At 35.1% G+C, this 23,082-nt stretch overlaps 1 pseudogene; it reads left to right on the forward strand.

Annotated features, from left to right (window-relative positions):
• Positions 1-9,012: 9,012 nt before the first annotated feature.
• Positions 9,013-10,339, forward strand: LOC137223142 (tubulin alpha-1C chain pseudogene; annotated as a pseudogene).
• The last annotated feature ends 12,743 nt before the right edge of the window (positions 10,340-23,082 follow it).

Here is a 23,082-nt window from a genome sequence, read left to right on the forward strand (position 1 = left end):
TCACAGGAAAGGATAAGTACAGTTTATTTATCTGTATTTATTTATTTATCTGAGGTCTATTTTCTAAACAACCGTTCCTTGTAAAAATCTGTAGGGCTTTATCCTTTCTGAAGCAAGATTATTTTGGCATTTCTAGGTTTATTTCCTGAGGAGGAAAATGAAGCCCTTATTGAAAGTTATCTCTCCTAGGACATATCACTTCCCATTTGTCATTTTTTTTTCCTAGCAAAATGGATTCATTGATTTATGTTCCTGATTCAGACTCTTTTTTTTTTTTTTTTGCATGTTTTTGAGTCTGATAATTATGACTCTTCTCATCAGTGGTTCTGAACATCAGGTTTGAGGTTATACATTTGTGCATGCTTTTTGAATTCCAGTTTTACTTCTGCATTGTGCAAAGAAATAAGTTGGTTTGACAAGGCTCAATTGCTTTGTAAAACAAAGTAATTAACTAACAAGTAAGAGACACCGCCACACTAGAGAATTCTAGATAATTTACTTTTAAGTATGTTTTAAAGGAAGCTGTAAAACTCAAAAAGAAATTGTCACAGACTGGAGAAGAGTACAGAGACGTGATGATGAAATGCAATTTTGTGGTGTGCTGGATTGAATCCTGGAATACAAATCACCTTAGTGACAAAACTACTGAAGCCTCGATGAAATCTAGATTCTAGTTAATGGTAATACACTAATGTTAGTTGCTTAGCTAGGACAAGTTTACCATAGTTATATAAGATGATAACGTTTGGGGAAATAGTGCAGGAATATGGGGACTACTTGTGCCATTTTTACAATTTTTGTGAATCGAAAAATATTTCATGATAAAAGTTTATTTTTAAATTATTGTACCCAGAATTGACCTTTTTCATGGCATTTTGGAATGGTTTTCTATGCTAGGAAATCTGTGCAATGACTAGACTCTCTTGGCTTTAAATACTCATCAAGTTTACTATCAGTAGTAAATTTTCCCCAAATATTATAATGTGATAAAAGGGAGACTATTTCCACAGACAAGCATCAACCACACAATTCATTTTATTCCAATCTGAATAAGGAAGAGTTCTAAGAAAAAACAAATTCATCCTCTATTTTAAATATATTCAACAATTGCTTTAGACAAAACTAGTCCCTTTAAATCCTAAAAAGCAAACTTATATTCTAATATAACTAATTTTTATTTACTTAGAAAAATCAAACATATTAGTACAGAAATAAAATTCAACTGTGAAAAACTGTTTCTAATTTCTTAAGTTTTGCAAAGTAGTGATGAAATAAATGGACAAACTTGTCAAAATTGATCAAACTACATTAGGTTTTTAATATTATCTAAGAGGTGGGCAAACCTGTCAAAGTCAACTAAACTAATCTATATTATTAAAAAAACAATCCAAGTAGAGAGTCTATCAAATTGAATACATGGTATTAATATTTTAATGATATAGAATGCTGTAACTACACAATTTTTTTTTGCAGGCCTCTCACTGCTGTGGTCTCTCCCATTGCGGAGCACAGGCTCTGGACGCGCAGGCTCTGTGGCCATGGCTTACGGCCCCAGCCGCTCCGCGGCATGTGGGATCTTCCCGGACTGGGGCACGAACCCGTGTCCCCATCGGCCAGCGGACTCTCAACCACCGCACCACCAGGGAAGCCCACTACACAATTCTTAAAAAAATATGTTTTACTCAGGATTTTTGGGTGGCATTTTTGGTAGTTTTCTTTTAACCTAGTAGAAAAACGCCAACCAGTGTAGTGACAAATATCTGTGCTGTTAAATACTCAACCAAATTATGCTATCAATTCCTAACTTAATGGCGTAAAGAAAATAATCCAAATATCACTAAGAAATCAATTGTTATCTTTGCAATGTCAAATACTTACAGTTGGATAAAAGTACAGATGTTTTAAACATGTGTCAACTTATGGCATTTGCTAGATTCTACTTCTATAAAGAAGTAGAATGCCACTTTGTGTGTGTGTATGTGTGTGAAATACCAAAATAATCATGTATCAAAAATATTCTCAGTAATAAATTTTTTCTAATAAAAATTGTACAAGTCTAACTTTGTAACCATTGAGAAGGCAATACCTTTGACTGGGTACCAAAGAGCGGAAAAAAAAACAGTGGTAAGTTCATATATATATATATATATATATATATATATATATATATGGTACTACATATAAAATGTACTCTCTCCGTCATCCTTCACTGCATCATAAGTCTACTGAAAAAAAAACCTTTAACAATAAGTATATCTTGAAATTATTGAAATATTTTTATTGTGAATAGCATTCATAACACATAGAAGTTCACTGGGTAGTTCTTAGTGCAGTTCTTAAAGTTGTCAAATTTAAAGTGGAGATTTTCTTTTACAAAATATGTGTTGGAAATTTGCTGATTTTAATAAGTACTATTACTAGATACTGCTTAGCTGCTAATTACAAAAAAGTTACTATCTATTCCTTTGAAGTGAAGATAAGGTTTTAAATAAACCTCTTTTTGAAAGAAACAATTGTCATGGAGACAATATTTTTGAAAACAAGTAGTATTTGGAAATGTTTCTATAATTATATAATTTTCTTCCAGAAATGGTATCATCTGTAAAAACTTTTTTTGTCCATGTAAAACACTTAAAAAGAGATTTCTAACCTGTTTAAAAATCTTTCAAATTAAGAGTGTCATTGGGTTTTGAATGTACTTGATAAAAATATTAAAATGCAACAGAATCTAAATCTAGTTGACACTTGAACAATGCAGAAGTTGGGGCACCAAGCTTCTGTGCAGTAGAAAATTTACATATAACTTCACAGCCTGCCTTCCATATCTATGATTCTGTACCCACAGATTCTACCAACCTCAGATCATGGAGTATCACAGTACATACAAAGTGAAAAAAATCTGTGTATAGGTGGACTGGTGCAGTTCAAATCCATGTTGTTCAAGGTAAAATGTAGTGTGAAAAAATAATGGATGGACTTAGGGAAGTTAGAAAGTACTCAACAACAACAAAAAACTGATTAAAATAATGAGCAAAAGGATTGAATAAACATTTTTCCAAAGGAGATATGCAAATGAGCAGCAAGCACATGAAAAGATGCTAACATCTCTAATCATTAAGGAAATAAAAAGCAAAGTGAGATGCCACCTTACAACAATTAGAATGACTATCATTAAAAAAAAATAAGTGTTAACAAGAATGGGGAGAATTAGGCATCTTTGAGCACTGTTGGTCGGAATGTAAAATTGTCTAGCTGCTATGGAAAGCAGTATGGCAGTTATTAAAAAAATTAAAAATAGAATTACCATATGATCCAGCAGTTCTGCTTTTGGATATATACCCAAAAGGATTGAAAGCAGGGTCTCAAAAAGATATTTGTATACCCATGGTCGTAGTAGCAGTATTCACAATAGCCAAAAGATTGGAAGCAAACCAACTGTCTGTCAATGGATGGATGGGTAAACAAAGCATGGTATATACATGAAATGGAATATTATTCAGCCTTAAGAAGATGAGAACTGTGACACATGCTATAACATGGATAAATCTTGAGGACATATGCTAAGTGAAATAAACTGGTTGCAAAAAGAAAAACAGTTACATGAGGTACCTAGATCAGTCAAATCACAGAGATACAAAATAAAATGGTGGTTGCCAAGGGCTTGGGGAAGGGGAAATTGGAAGTTGCTTAATGGGTATATAGTTTCAGTTTTGCAAGATGAAAAAATTTCTGTAGATTTGTTGCACAACAATATGAATGTACTTCACACATTTAAAACTGGTCACTGTGGTCAATTTTATGTTATGTTCACACAACTAAAAAAAACTTTTATAATATTTACAAGTTAAATATTTTAATATTAAAAATATGTTTATATAATCAAAAAGAATTGGTTTGTAATTCTTCCATCAGAAATACGTAATGTTGTGAGGTGTCTTTTTCAGCCATGATAACCAGTATCATCAAATATAGAAGAAAACAAAGTTTGTTTAGAATTCTGAATTGCTTTTTGCATGTTTTTTTTTTTTTTTTTTTTTTTTTTTTTTGCGGTGCGCGGGCCTCTCACTGTTGTGGCCTCTCCCGTTGCGGAGCACGGGCTCCGGACCCGCAGGCTCAGCAGCCATGGCTCATGGGCCCAGCCGCTCTGCGGCGTGGCATTTGGGATCTTCTCGGACCGGGGCACGAACCCGTGTCCCCTGAATCGGCAGGCGGACTCTCAACCACTGCGCCACCAGGGAAGCCTGCATGTTTTTTTTTAATTGAAGTATAGTTGATTTACAATATTCTATTAATTTCAGGTATACAACATAGTGAGTGATACAATATTTTTTTACAGTTCATACTCTATTTAAAGTTATTATAAAACATTGGCTATATTCCCTGTGCTGTAAAATATTTCCTCGTAATGATTGTATGTTCATTGAAAATTTTTAAAAATAATGAAGCAACCACATTCATCATTAATACATTATTAATGGTACCTTTTAGTGAAAATATTCAGTGTTATTGATAAATAAAATAATTGTAAAATAATTTAACTATATCTCACCTTTTAAATTCATATTTTTATAGTACACATAATTAGCACATTTATATGTTAATATATATGAATATGTATAATACATAGATCACATTATAAATAAATATGCATCTATTGAAGTTCTACTCTTAAAATATTATGGAGGCAAATATCAAAATTCTATTATCTAGATTCCATTATCTAGAACACATAAAATAATTCCAAACTGGAGTTTACCACACAGGCACTCATATCTTGCATATAAAAATTCAAAAAGCGATTGTTTTGAGATACCTAGAATGGATGTGAGATTTGGCTGTACATTTAGAACTTCTTGGTGAGTGAGGTATTTTAGCTGACACTCAACTGTCGTAACATGAAGCTATGACTCATTTCTGTTAAATTTCTTTCACTTTTACTCTTCAAGTATGTAAAAATTACACAGGTCAGGTTAATAGTTTCATATTAAAATTATAATTAATGATCTCAGTTGGCCCCAAATCTTACCCAATAATTAGACTAAATATTTTTAACCCTTCATTCTTCCATTCTCCGAGAAGATTCTTTTATACCTTCTCCTCACTTTTAAAACCCCTGATGTTTCCTCTCATTATGGTGCTCAGGAAATCTTTCTCTTTCCCTGAGAAAATACAACCAATCAAGAAAGAATTTATACAAGCCCCCACCATCACCAAATGTACCAGCGTAGCTGTACCTGGACTTAATTTTTCTACTCTTCCTTCTAATACTATGAATAAAAAAAAATACGTTCTTCTAGAAAGGCCTCCTTCTAGAAAGAGCTCCTCTCTTGCACTAGATCCCTAATATTGTCCCTAGAATACTATTCTAGCAATTCTCATTTCTCTTTGATGTGTGATTATTTTTCCCTTGTCTATTGGATTAATCCCATCAACAAACACACACATATCCTACAAACAAACAAAAATTCCCTCTCTGTATTCAAATTCCTCTCCATCTAACATCACTCTATAACATGAGTGTTTATACATGCTATCTCCTACCCTGCTCATTTATTGTTTTTTGAACCCACTGCAATTAGACTTTCTCCCCTAGAACTCTAGTAAAATAGCTCTGGTCAAAATCATCAACAACCTCCCCATTGCTAAATGAGCAGTTTTCAGTTTTCATCTTCACACAGCCAAGAGTATTGGATCACTTCTTTCCTGAAACATTTTCTTCATTGGGCTTCAAGGAAAACATATTCTCCTAAGTTTTTCTCCTTATTACCTTTGCTAACTCTTCTGTTTTCTTTTTTTCCTGACCCCAATTTTCACTCAGTCCTTTGATGATTTCATCTAATCTTATTATGTTACATTCTATTTATACAATGATAATTCCCAAATTTGCATCTCCAGCACAGACATGCTACTAAAATTCAGATTTCTGAATTTCTGAATTCAGATTCAATTGCTTCCTCAACATCTGCACTTGCATACCTCATAGGCAGCTCAAACTTTCATTTCCAGAATCAAATACTAATTCCCTGAAGTCTTATTTTTCTCGATAAGTATCTTCATCATCTTTGGAGGCACTCTTGATTTCTCTTTTTTGTTTCTCTCACCACATCCAATCTGCTAGAAAAGCCTTTTGGTTCTACCATGAAAATATATGAGTCTGTCTACTTCTTGTTTTCAGTTGTAAGGATTAACACCTGTAATAATCAAGTTATATTCTAAGGTAACTTTTATTTGTTGCCTGGTAGTTTGCAGTTGGCTCAGAACTGATTTACCACTATTGCCTTTTATCTGTCCTCTACAGTCAATTCATCACACAGAAGCCAGCAGTTTCTTTTAAAATGTTATACCATGCTAGTGACTTATTTGGAATCTCCTAGTATGTTGCTATATCATACAGATTAAAAAAACAAAGTCCCTATGCTTCCAGCCCTTACCTCCTCTCCCCACCCTCATGTATCTGACATCATCCCCCACAAATCCCTTACTTTCTTCTTGGCAGCCACAGTGGCATCTTTGCTGGGTTTTGTCTGGAATCTTCCCCCAGAGCTCCTTGGCTTATTTTCTCACCTCATTCAGATCTGTGCTCAAACGTCACTTTATAAATAGTGCCTTTCCTTACCACTGTTCCTAAACTAGTAACCTCATATGCATCTCTCCCTGTTTCCCTCCCCCCTCCACTCCATTTTTTTCTCCTTAGCACTTATTTCTACTTGACTCTTCTCTATTTTATCTTTTTTCCTGTCTTTCCCTCAAAAGTATGTTTTATCAGGGTAGATATTTTTATTTATCAGGGTAGATATTCAGGTTCACTGCTGTATTGTTTGTGCCCAGCACAGTTCTTTATGCACAGTAGTTATCCAATAAACATTTGTCAAATAAATTGAGAAAAGTATTGAAACTGATAATATGTGTTCTACTTCTTAATGTACTGAAATACATTACTCTTTTTTTTCTTTAGTAGTGTCTTGTCAAATAAGAAATTGTACATTATCACTTGCCTTGTTTAGTATAAAGAAGTTGGATCAATAGGGAGTGGTGAGGGCTTCTTTAATTTATAAAATTCTCTATAACTAAAAATTTTAAATTGCCAGCTGGGCTGATCATTGGAGAAGAAAATTACCAGACAGCTAGGCACTATTTTTTTTGTTGTTGTTATTAAGAATTATTTTCAAATGTAAAGATGAGCAACTTTTGTAATTGTAGTAACAATATTCATAAATGTGAAATTGCAATGCTCAAAAATATATGTGTATTTTAATTTCAGGCCGCTTTTATTTCATACTATACATACTATAACATAAAAGCTGTTTCCAGTCAGATGATGTCAGAAGGCTATAGATGTTGAAAAAAGAACAGAAAATACAAAATCTCTTTTGCAGACCCTTTTGCTATTAGCTGAAGGTATTAGATAACCATAGCTATAGCTATGACTAAGGTACATGGCACATTAAAAAAATAAATCCTGGTTCTACCATACTTACTGCTATGGTAGGTACTGGCACTACCATAGCACTAACTAAATTTTCACAAACCGAGATATCTGACTTCCATGTAACAGAAGTATGAATAGCAGATGGTTGTGAGGGAGCAAATTTTGGATAATTTGTAAGAGGATCTTTTTCTATGACTTTCTAATTAAAGTTTTTGTCAGGATTGAATTGCAAAGTCATACCATGTTTTTATGCAACTTGCTTTATTAGCATAATACACAGATGACATTTGCAAAGATTATATATACAGGATAAGAATAAGTATTTCTAAAGCACACATAACTGAATAGTGAGACTTGGTAACCATGAAGTCACTGGAGTTCAAATTTCTTGAATGTTAGGGTCCTAATACTAAAAGAAATAATCCCTTCAACTTGGAATGCAGGCAATGCAGTGTCAAATCCTGGCTCTGCCACTACCTAAATGACTTACTTTGGCCAAGTTACTTAATCTTCTGAGTTTTGGTTTTGTCATTTAAAAATGGGGACAATAATATCTACTTAAGTGAATTGTTCAGGTATTTAAATAAAAGTGTGTCTAAAGTTCTTAGCATACTGACAAGCATATACAAAGTACACAATAAAATTTATCTATTTTCATCATAAATTAGGCAACAAATGTATAGTTGAGGAAACAGATGCCTCCTATCTAGGTATATTCTCTTCACGTTTTAATTTTTTGTTTATTCACCAAAATTGTATTAAAAGCATACATGAATATGATTTAGGCACTTATTTAATAAAATTTTATTCTCTAAATTTTCCTACATCTCCATCAATCCCATGATCATTTTTTGTCCATAGCTTTGATTTCCTGGTGCTCTATCCCTTACCCAGAAATCCTACCCTTCTGAATGCCCAACTACGCAGATCCTAGCTGTGTTGGAAGGTATACGTTGAGTCTCAATTTGCCCAATTATCTTTCTCTGATGGTTGAGCTTCTCTTCATTCCCTGCTGTTAGGTATTTATTCTCAGTCCTAAAAAGGTCAGCACTTTGTTTTTTCTTTTAAAATCATAGTGGGGAATGTACAAGATTTATGGTTGTAATATATGGATTCAATCTTATCACTTATTCATGTAAGGCAATCAAGATGAGGGTGGATTCTTTTATACAAAACAGTCATAATACTAGCTCTCTAAATGCATTTATGAGTACCGATCAGTTAAAAATCACTGGTAAAAACAAATTATATTGTTGCTATAACTGTATTAGTGTTGTTTCTTGTAAACTTGAGTGAAAACATTTTAAAAATACAGAAATAAGGATAATAATTTTTTTCTAATTTTCTTATGCAGTGAAAAGTATTATTGCTATTTTGTTGCATATTATCTTCTTATATATAATATGTATATGAATGCACATGTATACTTCTAAAATCAAAAATAATATATCTAATGAACTGCTTTTTAAATAGTTAATGTTTGACTACTTCTTCCCCGGACTCCTTTGTAATCTGTTAGTGGGAGATCTTTGTGGCTGTCCCCTCACCTCCTCCAGTGCCACAGAACCCTACAAGTCTCAGCCATGTGTGAGTGCATTTCCATTCATGTTGGCCAGGCCGGTGTCCCCATCAGCAATGCCTTCTGAGAGTTCTACTGACTGGAACACGACATCCAGCCCAATGGCCAGATGTCAGGTGACAAGACTATTGGGGGAAGGGATGACTCCTTCAACACCTTCTTCAGCGAGACAGGCACTGGCAGGCATGTGCCCACAACAGTGTTTGTAGACCTGGAACCCACGGTCATTGATGCATTTTGCACTAGCACCTACTGCCAGCTCTTCCACCCTGAGCAGTTCCTCACAGGCAAGGAAGATGCTGCCAATAACTATGCCCGCAGTCACTACCCCATTGGCAAGGAGATCATTGACTTTGTCTTGGACCGGATTTGGAAATAGTATACAGGTCTTCAGGGTTTCTTGGTTTTCCACAGCTTTGTTGGGGGAACTGGTTCTAGGTTTACCTCCCTGCTGATGGAACGTCTCTCTGTTGATTATGGCAAGAAGTCCAAGCTGGAGTTCTCCATTTGCCCAGCACCCCAGGTTTCCTCAGCTGTAATTGAGCCCTACAACTCCATCCTCACCACACACACCACGCTGGAGCACTCATTGTGCCTTCATGGTAGACAATGAGGCCATCTATTACTTCTGTTGTAGAAACCTCGATATTGAGCACCCAACCTACACTAATCTTAATCACCTCATGAGCCAAGTAGTGTCCTCCATCACTGCTTCCCTGAGATTGGATGGAGCCCAAATATTGATCTGACAGAATTCCAGACAAGCTTGGTGCCCTTATCCCCACATCCACTTCCCTCTATCTACATATGCCCCTGTCATCTCTGCTGAGAAAGCCTACCATGAACAGCTTACTGTAGCAGAGATCACCAATGCTTGCTTTGAAACAGCCAACCAGATGATGAAATACAACCCTCACCATGGTAAATGCATGGCTTACTGCCTGTTGTACCATGGTGATGTGGTTCCCAAAGATGTCAATGCTGCCATTGCTACCATCAAGACCAAGCATACCATCCAGTTTGTGGACTAGACAGGCTTCAAAGTTGGCAATAATTACCAGCCTCCCACTGTGGTACCTGGTGGAAACCTGGCCAAAGTACAGCTTGCTCTGTGCATGCTGAGCAGCGCCACAGCCATCGCTGAGGCCTGGGCTTGCCTGAACCACAAGTTTAACCTAATGTATGACAAGCGTGCCTTTGTTCAGTGTTACGTGGGTGAGGGTATGGAGTAAGGAAAGTGTTTTGAAGCCTGTGAGGACATGGCTGCCCTTGAGAAGGTTTACAAGGAGGTTGGAGAGGAGGTGGGAGAGGATGAAGGTGAAGAGTATTAACCTGTCTGCTACAGTTTTACACTCTTGTCTTAGGGTTGTCTTATTTGTGTTCTGTGGAGCTGCCCTTTGTGGCCCTATTTTGTCAATAAAAGTGATATTTCTATTTTCAATGTCAAAATAAATAACTAGTTAATGTTCAATGCTAAGAGACCAGGTTGGAGACTAAGAACAAATTAATAGATATTCATTGCCTATCCACAAACAGTACAGAGATGCTACAGGCTCTGACATACCATCTCCATATATTCATGAGAGCTCATTATTAATGAATCTTAAAATAGTGTCAAGGCAAATGAAGTTTTCAGATCAACTTCATGAAATTAGTTAGGGTGGGCATATGCAAGCAGCATTTCACAAATTATATGTGAAAAATCATATAGCTTTATAGCATACATTTCTTTAGAAGACACAAATTTGACAATCATACAGTTGAAAATGAACCCATTGATTCAAGATTTAAAAAGACATATTTTTTGTTCTTTGTTATCTCTAAGCTAAATAAAACTGCGTGGTATTTGTATCCTCCCTATGGAGAGGAAAGGCTGCATCTAATTGGGGATAAACCAATGCAGAACCATTCAGATAATTAACTCTTAAAAACATAAATAGCTCATCTTCAGGAACATATGCCTGGAACCTAGTGGGCACTCAGAAGATTGTCACCACATGATAATAGAACTTTAAATTTCTCTGATTATACTCAATCAGGATTTCTTTAGAATTCAAGATATTAAAGTAGTTCATTGTATTCTGGTGCAGGAATCTCCACTAGAGTCTTAATTCCTTATTAAAGGATATTTATTACAACATAAATTCAGGTTATTCTTATAGTAGAGGAAAGACAAGTTGGAATCTAGAGAAACTATAGGTAAGAGGCCAATGGATACTGGCTATAGGAATTTAAGGGAAGAGGCATTTTTCCATGAGATAGCCTTGGCAATATGTCAATTTCCTATTATTCTAAGGAGCAGGAAAATAAAAATTTAGATCCTAAACACCCATACAAAGATAGAAAAACTGTATTTGTAATGGGCATTTTTTTTACTATATATTTTTGAAATCAGTGTCTAGCTCGTTCTAGCACTCAATTTAGTTTTGGATTAAAAAAACACAATTTTGTAGATTCAACCTAGAAAAAGAAGTGCATGATGTCACTTGTTTTTGTGTCTGGCTTATTTTCACGCAGCCTAATGTCCTCTAGGTTCATTCATGTTGTTGCCAAAGGCAAAATCTCCTTGAAGATCTACAAGCAGAGAGTAAAACTGGGGAGGGGAGGTGGGGAAAATGGGGAGATGTTGGTCAAAGGGCATAAAGTTGCAGTGATGCAGGATGAAGAAGTCTAGAGATCTAATGTACAGTATGATGACTATAGTTTTTTTTTTTAACATCTTTATTGGAGTATAATTGCTTTACAGTGTTTTAATTTCTGCTGTCAGAAATTTGCTGACAGTAGATTTCTTGTGCTCTCATCACATGCACAAAATGGTAACCTTGTGAGGATCTGATATGTTAATTAGCTTGACTAGTAATCATTTCACTCTATGTATATCAAATCATAAATGTATCCAACCTTTATTAAAAATAAAAATACTTCGTATTTTTTGTTTAAAGTAAATTAGAGTATGAATAAATTAATAGTAATCATTTCAACAGATGATCTTTAAATCTTAACAATGAAAAGAACAGCTCTCTAATTCTTGGATATTATTTTTAAATATATGAAATTATAAGGGAGAGAAAGAGAAATTAACCAATATTCCCAATATACATATAATTACTATGAAACTGTAGAGTAGGCACAATACCATTCTCATGATTGCTAATTTCTTCCACGACTAAACTTTTCCAGGACTAAAAACTGAATGATTATAGCCCTCACCAAGTTTCATTTTATTTTCTTAAGTAAAACAATTTCACTTTAAACATGTTCTCAAAGATGAGAAAACTACATTACATTGGAAAGTGCACTGGGTGTGAAGTGGTGGCATGGCTTTTGTTTTTGTTTGTTTTTTAATCTTGGTTCTACCACCTGATAGTTATAAAATTCTGGAAAAATAACGTTATTGTCCTATACAGTAAAATGAAGGGAGAGGATAAGAGAGATAAATATTTTATTTATTCCTCATTCCAGCCATATGACTTGGTACTATGAGGGGCAGTACAGTTCAATAATTAATAGTCCAGGCTCTGTGGTCAGGCAGCCCTATATCACCAGTAAATGCCAATCAACCACAGAGTCCTGAAGAGTCAAGACTGCCTGACAGAAAAGTGCATGCCTGTCCCAATCTAACCTTCTGTGGTCTAATAAAAGGATGACTGTGAGAACTAATCAAACAGCATTGGAGAAAGAAGAACAATATCCATCCTTTACAACCGTTAATATTTCTGCTTATGAACAATACTGTGAAACTGTGATTGTTTTTCCCAAAACTGCCTGTGTAGAATTCAGAATTTGTTTCTACATTTGTTTGGTGCATGATACTGGAATGCTGCCTATGAAAAATGAATATTTTCAGTAAGAAGTATGTTTCTCTCACATCAGTTCAATTTAGCCTTATCAGAAAAAGTCAGAAAAGGGTACTATTCAATAATGAGAAATATATGTGGCTTAGAGTCACACAAATATAAGCTGCTTCTGGGTGATTTACAGGAATAGTAGAGAAATCAGTGTTTTAAAACAGATATAGCAGTATGAAAATAAGAAAAATATGCTTCTTCCTGAAAAATAATTTAGTTTTTTAAAGGATATCTTACAAATTATATATATATATATAATATAAATATTATATATATATATATTTAAAAGAATTCATCATTGTTGTCTGATCACTTTTTCTCTTTTAAATAAACATCTTTCTCCTTGGAAGAAAAGCTAATAGGAGATTTACCATCTATTTTTCCAGCAAAACTTTTATGTAGAAGTGTGAGCAACTGTTTAACAAACATAAAACATTACTCTCAAACAGCACCAAATGCTTCAGGTTGTGTTGTAATTATCTTGGATGGACTTTTGCACAAAGTTCCAATAGATACCTATATATCAGCTAACTCCAACACTTCTTATCTCTGTCACCTTTCACTACCTTGAGATGCTAAATCAGTTTAACAATCAATTCTTTTTGAAATAATACCTATTATTCCTCTAACTTATGCTCCCACTTCTGTCCTCTCTGCCAGATTTATGCTTTTTTGATCTGTTAGCTGGTTTCACTATAAATCAACTACAATGGATATTCTTTCTGTCCATTCTTTCCTTTTCTTATACAAACCCTAGTCTCTGCGAAATCAGTGTCCTCTCCTGTGGTCCATTCAACTTCATGTTGATGAGCTTCTAGCAATCACACATTGATGGCAGGGATGAGGCTATCAACAACAGGAATGCAGATGTTGTTCTTATGATAGTTACTATTTCAAACTATTAATCTTTCATTCTTGAGAGAAACTTGAATTCAGATCATCTGGTCATAATACTGTCTTTCACTCTTTGTCATCACTCTTACTCACTGAAGATTAAGTCACTGGCCTTATGGATGTCTTTAAGTACCACCATTATCTTAGGAGATAAGTGTCTTCATTAATTGATATTTAATCCACATGTTTTATAATTGTTTCTCTTCCTCAACATCAATGGCTCTAAGCTTCATGTCACATACATCCTCATATACCTCTTGGCAACAACCTAAAACTTTGTCATAATCCAGAAATAGCCAATTAATATTTATACTACAAAATTCCATTATCTGATCTCATGCTTTTCTAGTTCTCAGTCTCTCCTATTCAATATATCTACTTTTTAAACTCAGAGACATCCTTTTTTTTTCACCAACCTGTTTCCTACCAATCTATTAGCTATATTCTAGCTTTCCTTTCTTCCTCATTCAGGATTTGAAAGCATGTCAATTGCTGTTGTAATTGTTTTTATTGCTGATTTTCTTATCTGCAAGTATCTCTCAAGCTTTGTCACCTAGCTCATTTAGCTGAAAAAAGTCAAAATGATACAAAATTATGACATACAAATCCTACTTAGTACCATTTCAAAACTTGCTTAACATGTGTATTTCCAAGAATAGAGAGTTTTTAAGGTTTAAAATTGAGAGAAAGGTACACAGACTTCTCATATACTCCCTGTCCTCACACATGCATAGCCTCACCCATCATCATTTTTTACAAGAATGGTCATTTTTTTCTTTTGAACCAAAGATGAACCTACACTGACACATCATAATCATCCAAGTTCATAGTTTACATTATGTTTCACTCTTGGTGTTGCACATTCTGTGGGTTTGGACAGAAGTATAATAACATATATCCATCATTATCAAACAGTATTTTCACTGACCTAAAAAGCCTCTGTGGTCCACCTACTCATCTCTTCCCTTTACTTGCCCGTCTCCCACAATCACTGAACTTTTTCTCCCTAGTTTTGCCTTTTCTGGGATGTCATATAGTTCAAGTCATACAGTATGAAGTCTTTTCAGATTAGCTACTTTCACTTAGCAATAGGCATTTAAGTTTCTTTTATGTCTTGACAGTTCATTTCTTTTTAGCTTTGAATGATATTCCATTGTATGGATTTTCTACAGTTTATTTATGCATTTACCTACTGAAGGACATCTTAGTTGTTTCCAAGATTTGACAATTATGAATAAAGCTGCTGTCAACACATGTATGTAGGTTTTTGTGTAAGCTACACAACTTGGGGTAAATAACAAGAAGCAGAATTGCTGTATTGTATAGTAAGAGTACATTTTGTAAGAAACTGCCAAACTGTCTTCCAAAGTGGTAGTACCATTTTGAATTCTCACCAGTGTGTACAAAAACTATAGTTAAGCATATTTAAAAAATAGGAATATCTACCGAATTGATTTTTATTTGCTACACATAATACCTGTGCAAAGAAAATAGTTTTTTATTTAATTAAATATATTTATGCTAATTTTTCTTTCTTTTTTTTTTTTTTTTTTTTTCGGTACGCGGGCCTCTCACTGTTGTGGCCTCTCCCGTTACGGAGCACAGGCTCCGGACGTGCAGGCTCAGCGGCCATGGCTCACGGGCCTAGCCGCTCCGTGACATGTGGGATCTTCCCGGACCGGGCACGAACCCGTGTCTCCTGCACCGGCAGGCAGACTCTCAACCACTGCACCACCAGGGAAGCCCAGAACTTCCTCATTTTTAAGGTACAGATGAAAATAGAACCTACCTCAGAAGGACGTTACAAAGATTAAATGAGATCAATTAAAAATGTAGAATCCTAAAGATGCTACCAGAAATCTACTAGAGCTAATCAATGAATTTGGTAAAGTAGTAGGATACAAAATTAATGCACAGAAATCTCTTGCATTCCTATACACTAATGATGCAAAAATCTGAAAGTGAAATTAAGAAAACACTCCCATTTACCATTGCAACAAAAATAATAAAATATCTAGGAATAAACCTACCTAAGGAGACAAAAGACCTGTATGCAGAAAATTAAAAGACACTGAAGAAAGAAATTAAAGATGATACAAATAGATGGAGACATATACCAGGTTCTTGGATTGGAAGAATCAACATTGTGAAAATGACTATACTACACGAAGCAATCTACAGATTCAATCCCTATCAAATTATCAATGGCATTTTTCACAGAACTAGAACAAAAAATCTCACAATTTGTATGGAAACACAAAAGACCCTGAATAGATAAAACAATCTTGAGAAAGCAAAATGGAGCTGGAGCAATCAAGCTACCTGACTTCAGACTATACTACAAAGGTACAGTAATCAAGACAGTATGGTACTGGCACAAAACCAGAAATATAGATCAATGGAACAGGATGGAAAGCCCAGATATAAACCCACGCACATATGGTCACCTTATCTTTGATAAAGGAGGCAAGAATATACAGTGGAGAAAAGACAGCCTCTTCAATAAGTGGTGCTGGGAAAACTGGACAGCTACATGTAAAAGAATGAAATTAAAACACTCCCTAACACCATACACAAAAATAAACTCAAAATGGATTAAAGACATAAATGTAAGACCAGACACTATTAAACTCTTAGAGGAAAACATAGGCAGAACACTCCATGACAGAAATCACAGCAAGATGCTTTTTGACCCACCTCCTAAAGAAATGGAAATAAAAACAAAAATAAACAAATGGGACCTAATAAAACTTAAAAGCTTTTGCACAGCAAAGGGAATCATAAACAAGACCAAAAGACAACCCTCAGATTGGGAGAAAATATTTGCAAATGAAGCAACTGACAAAGGATTAGTCTCCAAAATTTACAAGCAGCTCATGCAGCTCAATATCAAAAAAAACAAACAACCCAATCCAAAAATGGGCAGTAGACCTAAACAGACATTTCTCCAAAGAAGATATACAGACTGCCAACAAACACATGAAAGAATGCTCAACATCATTAATCATTAGAGAAATGCAAATCAAAACTACAATGAGATATCATCTCAAACCAGTCAGAATGACCATCATCAAAAAATCTTTTATAGAAACAATAAATCATTTATAGACACAATAAATGCTGGAGAGGGTGTGGAGAAAAGGGAACCCTCTTGCACTGTTGGTGGGAATGTAAATTGATACAGCCACTATGGAGATCAGTATGGAGGTTTTTTAAAAAACTAAAAATAGAACTACTATAAGACCCAGCAATCCCACTACTGGGCATATACCCTGAGAAAACCATAATTCAAAAAGAGTCATGTAACACAATTGCAGCTCTATTTACAATAGCCAGGACCTGGAAGCAACCTACGTGTCCATCAACAGATGAATGGACAAAGAAGATGAGGCACATATATACAATGGAGTATTACTCAGCCATAAAAAGAAACAAAATTGAGTTATTTGTACTGAGGTGGATGGACCTAGAGTCTGTCATACAGAGTGAAGTAAGTCAGAAAAACAAATACTGCATGCTAACACATATATATGGAATCTAAGAAAAAAAAGAAAAATGTCATGGAGAACCTAGGGGCAAGATGGGAATAAAGATGCAGACCTACTAGAGAATGGACTTGAGGATATGGGGAGGGGGAAGGTTAAGCTGGGACAAAGTGAGAGAGTGGCATGGACATATATACACTACCAAATGTAAAATGGACAGCTAGTGGGAAGCAGCCTCATAACACAGGGAGATCAGCTCGGTGCTTTGTGACCACCTAGAGGGGTGGGATAGGGAATGTGGGAGGGAGGGCGATGTAAGAGGGAAGAGATATGGGGATATATATATATATATATATATATAAATATATATATATATACATATATATATGTATAACTGATTCACTTTGTTATAAAGCAGAAACTAACACACCATTGTAAAGCAAATATACTCCAATAAAGATGTTAAAAATAAATAAATAAAAGGTAAATAAAAATAAATGTACTGGGCACATAAGTGCTCAATAAATGGTAGTTATTTTCATCTTTGTTCCAAAGACTGATTGATTTTATCTGTTTCATTTATTTATTTAGCAGAACTGCCTGCTAAATTTTGTAGGTAAATTTAGGCAAGAAGAAATCCTCACATTTTGGATTTGTTTTATTCCTGCTTTTCCTGCTGCCAGTGGAAAACAGAGAAATCCATCCAAGTCTTCTGAAATATGATTTGTCCAGTCTAGTTCTGCTGAGAGACTACCATTAAATGCAAAATTTATATACATAAAATATTTATTTTAATTCCTGTTGGTTGCAGATATTTGTCACCTCTTAAACCGCACTAAGAAAGGCCCTGTGACTGATCAATTGCCTAGCATTCTGTTAGGGCTCATTTATATCTTAATAGTATAAAGAGAATATTTTTTGTGTTCTTTTTTAAGCCCAAAAGAGACCAACAACAAAAAGTCAACATTTGAGAACTGGGACTTTGCATTATATTTTTTTGTATGACAAAGTCTAAGTGAGCATCCTTAAAATAGGCATGTAGAACAACTCCTTAGTCAAATGTAAAGAAAATAGATCTGGAATAGATGATAGTGTGATACCAAGAGATAAAGACCAAAATGTATAAGATATATATAGGGAAATACGTATTCTCTTTTTGGAATTTTGTTTAGGTTAAAATTGATGTATTTTAATATAAAGTTGGAATTAAATTAGGAAAAGTCTGGAATTCTAAAGAGTGTAAATTTTTCTGTCAGCAACCGAATAAAATAAAATATGCCTTCTTGGTTGTTAATTTGTAATGCTATGATCATGAAGTGTACAAGGATAAGATTGGCAGGGATTAGAGAATGGGGATAGGCAAAGGGTAGAAGTAATTATCAGGGAAATGCAAATCAAAATCACTATGAGCCATCACCTCATAACTGTCACAATCGTGATTATCAAAAAGACAAAAAATAGGGCTTCCCTGGTGGCGCAGTGGTTGAGAGTCCGCCTGCCGATGCAGGGGACACGGGTTCGTGCCCCGGTCTGGGAGGATTCCACATGCCGCGGAGCGGCTAGGCCCGTGAGCCATGGCCGCTGAGCCTGCGCGTCTGGAGCCTGTGCTCCGCAATGGGAGAGGCCACAACAGTGAGAGGCCCGCGTAACGCAAAAAAAACAAAAACAAAAACAAAACAAAACAAACAAAAGACAAAAAATAGCATGTGTCGGTGACTATGTGAAGAAAAGGGAATCCTCTTGTACTGTTGGTGGGAATGTAAATTGGTGCAGCCACTATGGAAAAGAGTATGAAGTTTCCTCAGGAAAATTTAAAAAATAGAACTACCATTGAATCCATCAATTTCCTTTCTGGATATTTATCTGAAGAAAATGAAAACTGCATGCCTAGAAAAAATATCTGCACCCCTATGGTCACTGCAGCATTATTTACAATAGCCAAGGTATGCAAACAACCTAAGTGTTCATTGATGGATGAATGGATAAAGAAAATGTCATATATATATATATATATATATATATATATATATATATACACACACACACACATATATACATACATATAGAGTGTAATATTATTCAGTCATAAAAGAGAACGTGATCTTCCCATTTGCAACAACATGGATAGAACTTGTGGGCATTATGCTAAGTGAAATAAATCAGACAAAGGCAGATACTAAACAATCTCATTTACATGTGGAATCTTAAAAAAACCCCAAAAACGAACAAAACAGAAACAGACTTACAGATACAGAGAACAAACTGGTATAGGCCAGAGAGAAGAGGAGATTGGGAGATTGTGCAAAATAGGTGAAGTGGATTAAGAGGTACAACTTCCAGTTATAAAATAACTAAGTCATAGGAAAGAGTCAATACATTGTAATTACTCTGTATGGCAATAGATGGTCACTAGATATTGTGGAGACCATTTCAAAATGTATATAAATATAGAATCACTATGATGTAGACCTGAAACTAATATGACATTGTATGTCAATTATATGTTAATTAAAAATAAATAAATTACACTCCCACAAAAAAGTAATCTTATTAAAATTTAATAGGAATTCCAAAGACAGGTTAATTACATTTTCTTAAGTAATACGGAAAAAAAGGTTAAATTTTTCTTTAGTCTCCAAATCCCATCAACCGACTTTACGTTTCTTGACTGAAAGAAAAATGCACAACCTAAAAGCTGAGAATTGTGTTTTTATTTGGTGGACAAAACTGAGGACTGAAGCCCAGGATGCAACCTCTCAGATAACTCTGAGGGACTGCTCCAAAGAGGTAAGGGAGGAGCCAGGATATATAGGAATTTTTTGCAATAAAGACCAGATAGTCTGAACTTCAAAAGATTACTGTTAAAGAAAACCAGACATCTAAAGTTAACGATGTAGTAGTTATGTGTGGGAAGATGCAAGAGTCTGGGCTGATTGAAATCATTCTTTTGATATGCACTTTAGCTATCTAAGGTCAGTATCCTGTTCTTTTCCGTCCTGAGTTCCCTCAGGGTGCACCACTGGGGGTGGCTGCAGTATCTTGAGGGTTGCAATACCCTTTGTTTCCTGATATGGCAGGCAACATTTTTCTTTCACACTTTTTTCATTTGAAAAATGAAAGGCAATCGTACTCTCCCCTTGGTTAAGGGGTGTGTGTGTGTGTATGCACATATAAACATATCCTTCTCTAATGTTTGCCATGGTTCTACCCTCAACACATTTATTCAATGATACATTTTGTTTTTCACTGAGTACCTGCAAATCCAGGCATTTGGCAGATATTAGTAAATATAACAGAAAAAGATACCATCCTGTACTCTAGCAGGGGAAGGCAAAAATAACTAATATCATAAAGCTAATAACCATAATAATATTGCCAGGTGATTAGTAATCTGCCATTTTCTAGAATTAGCCATGGTCTCAGTACTGGGGTTCTCCCCCTCTGATTTCTTATCTTTGAAAAAGGTATACACACCTATTTGAATGGCCAACACCTAGGAAAGGGCAATATCACATATCGCATCTGCAAGATGCAGATTTTTGCTATTTCAAGCCTCCTATATTTTAATGAATGTAAAATTGGAAATTTAAATAAAAGTGTGGTTATAAATCTGTATTCAGCAAGTATGGGGGCATGTTTCTGGCATGTGAAAATATATAAAGACATAAGAAAACATGCAGTTCAGGTCATGTGGAGGCCTGCATCTCTGAAGATTAGGTCCATGTAGATAATCAAGTACTCCCTGTGAACACGACATACTTTTATTTTAGTGGAATTTGTTTATTTATATATCTTGTTTCTACTTATTCCTGTGAGTGCCTCATGGACAGAAACCCTGTGATTCATCATCAAACAAGCTAACAGCCACAATGACATCAGAGAGTGGCTCAGATATAAGAGATTAACTTTATGAGAATACACCCATAACTTTTACTTTTAATACAGTTGAGTATTTTCTCTGTCTTTCCTGTATCAATTTCTACCATTCAGAAATAAAAACCAGTATTAAATCAATTTTTTTAAAAAATGTATCTATTCTTGTGATGGGTTTTTTTCCCCTCCTCTATTTCTCTCTGATGTCTTCCTTCCATTCTTCACAAGTCTTCATTTTCCCTAGTGAACTGGCTCATAGAGAATCCCTCAGTCTCTCCCACTGGATCCTCTAGTATCAAGCTTGGCTTTGCAACATTGATAATTGAAGTTTTTTGTTTGTTTAATTTTTATTGGGGTATAGTTACTTTACAATGTTGTAATTTCCACTGTACAGTAAAATGAATCAGCTATATATATATACACATATCCCTTCTTTCTTGAATTTCCTTCCCATTTAGATCACCACAGAGCATTGAGTAGAGTTCCCTGTGCTATACAATAAGTTCTCATTAGTTATCTATTTTATACATAGTAGTGTATATATATCAATCCCAATCTCCCAAGCCATCCCACCCTCCTTTCCTGCTTTGGTGTCCATGTTTGGCCTCTACGGTTGTCTCTATTTCAGCTTTGCAAATAGGTTCATCTGTACCATTTTTGTAGATTCCACATATATGAGGTAATATATGATATTTCTTTTTCTCTTTCTGACTTACTTCACTCTGTATGACAGTCTCTAGGTCCATCCACGTCTCTGCAAATGGCACAATTTTGTTCCTTTTTATGGCTGAGTAGTATTCCATTGTACACATGAACACATCTTCTTTATCCATTCCTCTGTTGATGGACATTTTGGTTGCTTCCGTGTCCTGGCTATTGTAAATAGTGCTACAATGAACACTGGGGTGTATGTAAATTTTGTAATTATGGTTTTCTATGAATATATGCCCAGGAGTAGGATTGCTGGGTCATACAGTAGTTCCAATTTTAGTTTTTAAGGAACCTCCATACTGTTCTCCATAGTGGCTGTATCAATTTACATTCCCACCAACAGTGCAAGCGGGTTCCCTTTCCTCCACACCTTCTCCAGCATTTATTGTTTGTAGATGTTTTGATGATGGTCATTCTGACCAGTGTGGGGTAATACCTCATTGTAGGTTTTTTTGTCTGTTTGTTTGTTTTTATTAACATATTTCCATACAAATAACCCAAAGAAAGTTTAGTATTAGTTGTTTTGTTGGTATTTATTTTTAATTTTGGAATTTTATTTTATTTATTTTTTTATATAGCAGGTTCTTATTAGTCATCAGTTTTATATACATCACTGTATACGTTAATCCCAATCACCCAATTCATCACACCACCATCCCCACCGCCCCACAGTTTTCCCCCCTTTGTGTCCATATGTTTGTTCTCTACATCTGTGTCTCAACTTCTGCCATGAAAACTGGTTCATCTGGACCATTTTTCTAGGTTCCACATACATGCGTTAATATACGATATTTGTTTTTCTCTTTCTGACTTACTTCACTCTGTATGACAGTCTCTAGATCCATCCACACCTCAACAAATGACCCAATTTCATTCCTTTTTATGGCTGAGTAATATTCCATTGTATATATGTACCACAGCTTCTTTATCCATTCATCTGTTGATGGGCAGTTAGGTTGCTTCCATGACCTGGCTATTGTAAATAGTGCTGCAATGAACATTGGGGTACATGTGTCTTTTTGAATTATGGTTTTCTCTGGGTATATGCCCAGTAGTGGGAGAGATGGGTCGTATGGTAGTTCTATTCTGAGTTTTTAAGGAACCTCCATACTGTTCTCCATAGTGGTTTTATCAATTTACATTCCCACCAACAGTGCAAGAGGGTTCCCTTTTCTCCACACCCTCTCTAGCATTTGTTGTTTGTAGATTTTCTGATGATGCCCATGCTAACTGGTGTGAGGTGATACCTCACTGTAGTTTTGA

Source organism: Pseudorca crassidens, chromosome 4 (assembly GCF_039906515.1).
Source record: "Pseudorca crassidens isolate mPseCra1 chromosome 4, mPseCra1.hap1, whole genome shotgun sequence".
Taxonomy (NCBI): domain Eukaryota; kingdom Metazoa; phylum Chordata; class Mammalia; order Artiodactyla; family Delphinidae; genus Pseudorca; species Pseudorca crassidens.